Genomic DNA, 6,159 nt, shown 5'->3' with positions numbered 1-6,159 from the left:
GAAATGCCTTTTACTTAGAAACACAAGTTATTTCAGATTTTCCCATGAATTCAGAAAAATCAGAATGAGATCACTGAAAAATAGGCTTATGAAACAAAACACTCAAATATATTTCGAAACTCATCTCAAGATTGCCCCTTTACATTTTCATTGTCCTGATAGAAAAAGTCAGTCAGTCATTTGCAACATGGGAAGAATTCCCTGAGGATGAGAAATAATTTCCTGTTCTAGCCACCAGATCCCAAGGATGCTTTGGGAATATTACAGGATAGCTTTAATCATGAGGGAAGTGGCCTATCACACTCAGCAAGATCACACATCCAACCCTAGTCACCTCTTATATTTGTCAGGTACCGTGTGATGCTACGAAGTGTTTTACTGCAGCAGAAGATTTATCCCAGTTTTTCCAGAGAGGCTGTCACATTACCAGTGTGATGGAGGATTTACTCCCAAATCTGATCTTTTAAATGTTTGCAGTTGTTGTCCTGCTTGTAAGAGGGTTGGGACTCCTGCCAGCTTTCTAATCCTTCCTGTTCAGTTATTTCACAAACACAGCCTGGAAAATAGTCTGAGCCGCTAATAAATCTGCACTTTAACCCTCTTCCCTCGTACACGAGTATTCCCATCAGCACTTGGGGAACTACTCATGTAGTTAAAGATAAGCACATGTCTAGAACTTTCCAGGCTAGTGCTTCAGAAGACAGGCAATGCAGCTTTGACAGATGGGAAAGGAGGAGACGATCTAATAGAAACCAGACAAATACACACACACATATGCACATATATATGCACACACATCTCTATATATATGCATACATATGTGTATATATATAACTATTACCTACCTATGGATTTGTTATTTTTATATTTGTTTCTGGCTTGGTTTGTAATTCAAGGGTCAAATTTTCAAATGTACAAAAGGCAGTGAGAATTTGGCCTTCCTTTGCTACTTTTTTCCTGTTAGAACTTTCCTTTTCTATACCGAAAAGTTGGCTTACTGAAGCTTTTCAGCACAGCATAAGAGAGTGATTTCTTGAAAGATGCATGGTGCCCCTCGATGTTATGCTTGCTGGTCAATAGTAGGTCTACAGTTGATTTTGCAATGCAAGCACAGCTGGCTTTTCAGCACTGTGGTAACTAGTGAAGATTATTTTCCAGCTGTAATTTTGCTCTCAGTGAACTCACTTTGAATCTGTCCAAATTGAAGACCAAAATCAGATCTCACTCATGGCAGCGCCAGTCCAGTATGAACGAGTTAAAACAGTGGATTTATAGAAGCAGAAGCCAGAAAAAGCTCTGTTCCTTACAGATTACTGGTGCCACGCTCATTCTGGCATGTGAGCCTACAGTTTGGGCCAGATCATATGTGATAAATGAAACAGGACTGGTGTGATGGATTTAGAGGGTTGTTTTTTGAGGAAGTCCTGGTAGAACAAGACTGTTATTATGCCTTCATTCATAATACATGGGGGGGTTGTTTGTTTGCTTAGAAGCCCTACATTAAATAAAAATCCCACTTTTGGGTTGGGAGGGGAATTACTCCAAGTAGATTGCTCAGCTTGGCTGAGTGCTGAGGCAGCAAACCTCAGACTCCATGGGGCGTTTAAAATGCCTGTGCTTTCTCCTTTTCTGCTCTCCTCTGTACCATCATTAAAATAGTTCTACTGTGATGGATTTCTATGCTGGTCCTCTTTAAAAACCACTGTCTTTTTAATAAACATTATGGTCTGGAAAAAATGCCAAATATGCAAAGGAGGCTGCCTACAAGGCATGGGTGCGGAGCAGAGCAGCTGATGCTGCCTGCAGAGGCAAGGATGAGTCCGCTGGGAAGGAGACTGTGCTGCACAGGGGAGAAACAAGACACTGGAGACCATCAGGTGAATCATACCACAGCACGTTCCCATGCAAAACCCTCCCTCTCAAGAGGTGAGGATGAGCATGATTATCAGTACCAGGAGGCCCGTTGTCCTAAAGATGACGTAGTTGTCACCTCTACATATTCCATATCTACTGCAGGAGACCATGAAAGTCATTAAAAGCTAGTATACAATCAAAGTGGAGATGTTTCACTGTGGTTCTGTGGGGTTTTGTATTCAACTGCTTACATTACGGTTTGTTCAGATTTGACTTTCAACCCCTGGCACTATTTTCAGATGAAGTGCATGCTGGTAAGGTGGAAGTGAAGGGTGATTTCATTTTAACAGGTCTTAGGCATCTGAAAACTGTTAGTGATCCAGCCTCAAGCAGCTTCCCTATGGAGTAACATGCGGTTACATCCAAGATAATACTCCCGCCAAATAAGCAAACTCAGGGCTCACACTGTCCTGATGGGCTTAAGCCCAGCTTCAGCCTGTGCTGCTTATTTCTGTGTGAAAGTGTACTGCACGGTACAGAAAGTTTGGTCCAGGTTTATGCTAACTCCCAAGCCACTGCATGCATGTGCATGCCCAAGGTAAATTTATACATGGAGGATTAAGGAATTTTATCTTCTAAGGACCAATTTATTCATTTAGTCACTTTATAAATGTTGTCATAGATATAAAACAGACTATGGATGATTAAATATGTTACTTTGCAGCCAGAGCAGTTCAATCAATAGATCAATGTTCAGTGCTGGTTTTTTTTTTATCAAAGATTATTTTTTATCAAAGATTATCAAAGATTTTTATCAAGATTGCTTGATGTACAGTCAACACTTGTCTTTGGCGGTTTCCCTTTAAGTTGTGGAGGTTAAAAGAGCAATAGATTGAAACCTGCACTCAATGTGCCTAACTTTTCAAACAAATGATTATAAACATTTACATTTTCCCTTACATATAAAAGAATACGCATATAGGGGCATAAGTTACATTTATCACAGATCTAAACGTATAGATAACTCAGGTTTTTTAAACAGAAGGCTTACTTGAGGAAAATCATTGCCACGTCCTGAAAGGCAGCACATTTGTCCCGGGTCCAAGAGGGAAACCATCTGTGTTTGTTGTACTGCTGAGTGAAGCCTTCGAGGCTGGAGCAGTCTCTAAGGCCCAGAGGAGTCTGGGATTTGTATCTACCCTGACAGATGGCTCTCATGCCAACGTCCTTCCTGCTGCCCCTGCAAAGGTTAGGGAGATTACGAAGGAGACCTAAAATCTGGAAGAGAATAACCCCATTTAGAGAGGCAAAGGGAATTTCTATGTCAAGAGTCGGAGTGTCATGCCAAGGCTCCTTGTGCAAAGCCAAGGGAAAAATGTATCCCACTAAATTGATATGAAAATGGTTGTAGATTAACCTGTGCTTTCACATTTAGATAGATAATTCAGCATTTTCTGATATATCTAGTCTATAACCAAGTCTTCCTACTTACTTCAGGAGGAGTAAGCCAGGGGAAAAGAAGGAAAGATATGGCTTTAAATGAGGGGGAAAAGTTTTCAAGTTTGGTGCTCCTAAAAACTCCGGTCCACAGTTTTCATCGATCCTTATGTCAGGGGGCTTTGGGTGCGTTACTTTTAGGGAAAGACAGATGTAAAAATCCAGCAAATGGCAGATGGTATTGGAAAACTATATTCCAGGGAGACCTGACCGAAAGCAGTAGCAGATGACCTCTGGCCCATGTAAGTTTTTCTTCTCCTTAAATGCATTGCCCTTATGCAGCATGGAGCAAGGTGGGAGCTGGGGTGGGGTGAAAGCTGCCCTTTACCTCTGAGAGAAGTCTCTCTCCTTCCATTTCCAGGGGCATTAGATCTGTCATGTTGCTCCTTTTTCTGGAGCACCCGCTGCCATTCCTCACCCTACCCTCTAACTTCTTGCTCTAGTTAATCAGGTGTTGAACCCGTGCCTTCCCACGCGTTGACACACAGGGTCTTTCTGCTAAAACACTACGGACTTGCCAAGATTACAGCAGTTCTAACTATGCATCCAAGCGTTATATTTTGAAATATCATCACAGCCCTCCTGCATTTATAGCTTAAAATATTAAACCGTTTCTGAAACACCGCTGTGTTTGCTCTCCTTTCTAACACCCTCCACGCTGGCTGCTTTGTTGTACTAGACTGTGGACCTGGGAAGAAAACAACTTCTCTGCCTAGAAATCACATGCATGGGGGTGAGAAACACCAGTGCCTACAACAGGTGCTTACCTCTCAGACTAGAGACAGAGACTCATTAGCAAACTTGGGCTGTCCCTGGGCCTGTCTGTGCCTTGCAGCAGGATGGCAACGAGATGTAGGCATCTGAGACGATGTCTGTGAACTTTCCTGACAAAGGATATTTCAGCATGTGTTATCCAGTAAACGCTTCATTAAAAGAGCAGTAAACCAGGCTTGATTGAAACCAGACCAAAAGTCTTTCAACCCAGGGCATGAAACAAAGAAGTAAGGAGCAGAGTGATCTGCATGGGAGGGTTTTCAAAGAAATTCAGGGAAGGTGAATACTGCCTCCTCTCCACTTCCCTGAGAATTCCCAGTTTGCTGCAAGCATCTTGAAAAATCCTACTCACCCTTTATGCTTCGTGTTATAGCAGCACCACAAGCTCCTTGCTAGTCACTGCCCTACTGTGCAATGAGAGCATATCACTGTGCTGATGAACTTCCAGTTTGTGGCTGGCTCAGGTCTCAAGGGAGAACCTGAGCAGGGATGCTGACTTGTACAGCACTGCTCAGTCGGTGGCAAGCTATGAGCTGCATCTCTGGCATTTCTCAGCACCTCCCCACTGTAGGAAGAGATAAGAACATATCTTTCCGTACCCTGAGGTTTGTTTTTTGGTTTTTTTTCTTTTGACTTTACAAAGGAAAATAAACCTAATTTTCAGTACTTACAGTCCTGAAAAATTTAGTAGATGAGAAACTGTAATAGATTAATTGATGCTGGCTAGAGAATGCAGAGGATGAGAGTTCAAGGAAGCAGTCTTCTACATGCCGTTTCTTTGCTACTTCATTTCGGGTGTCATCATTGACTAATGTCTAATGTAAGAGTAAGTCCTTACCTGGTCAACTGGCTGGCCCAGTCAGAGCCCTGATGGCCATCTTGTGATGATCGCAGGCTGAGGACTGCAGTTTTCTTATCAGGCTATGCTTTTGAAGAAAGCAGTTGTTTTTGTGGTTATATATATGTATAGACACACAGGATATATATACATGTTGTGAATACTATAATTTGTAATTCTGGGGAATTTAAGAAAACGTTTTTACTTGCACAATTAAGGAGTTATAACAAAGATGTTAAAGAGCCCTGTATTGTGTTGACCAATGAAGCAAATCAAGACATCTCCCAGTCCACTTATGGGCAGCTTATTTGAATGCCTCTGTCCTTAACAGCTTGCTCAAAAGATCCCTACAAAGCATTTCTGTGCTGTGTTGCTGAGAGAAGGTGTCAGAGCAAGAGCACTCCTGCCTCTTGCGGTGTACAAGGACTTTTTGCAGCCCACTGACAGCTGCCTGGTTTGCAGCCCTGCTTCCTGAGGAGTATAGCTGTGCTAAAGGTTGAGGGGGAGCAAGGGGATATTGCATCCCATGGTGGATCCTGAGAAATCCCAGGTTGCCCAGAAGATAGCAGTGGTGCTGCACCAGTGGCAGCAGTCATGCAGGGCTTTGGCCATTGTCTCATCCCACATCCCTCAATTTTTAGATTGCCAAGCCAGCCCATACAGCAAAAAGAAGGGAAGGAGGAAGGAAGTGTGCTAATGGTCCCTGCTTTGTTCTTATTGCTAAGCAGATTACTGCCTGCTATTCAGAGCAGGATGATGTCCTCTGTCTGAGATGATCTCTTCCATTACAGGTGATGGTACAAAGGAGACAGCACAAAATATTTCAAAGGGAGAAAAGAAACAAAAACCTCTCCCCCACCATGCTGGATGGAATTTGTAGAAGCAGTTCTGCTTCTGTCGAAACCAAGTCTAAAATTCCCCTTAATTTCAGTGCCTGCATTTCAAGCTTGCAATTCTAATACCAAAATGGTGTGTTAGTCATTAACATTTTATCCACTCTTCCTATAACATCAATAGAGCCGAGCCCAGCTGAAGGTTTGGCAGCAAGCTGCTGAACACTGAGCCCAGCATGGGTACATTACATTTCATTCATTAGAGGCATATAAGCTTTGCTTCATGTGGGATTTATGTAAATACTTGCACAGATTCCTTATCTGCAGAAGCTTGCTCCTAGCAAGTTGTTAAGCTCATTAATA

The sequence above is a fragment of the Nipponia nippon genome, unplaced genomic scaffold, assembly GCF_047370975.1.
Source record: "Nipponia nippon isolate SJK-2023a ecotype South Korea unplaced genomic scaffold, ASM4737097v1 scaffold_1, whole genome shotgun sequence".
Classification (NCBI taxonomy): domain Eukaryota; kingdom Metazoa; phylum Chordata; class Aves; order Pelecaniformes; family Threskiornithidae; genus Nipponia; species Nipponia nippon.
This window is presented reverse-complemented; position numbering follows the sequence as displayed.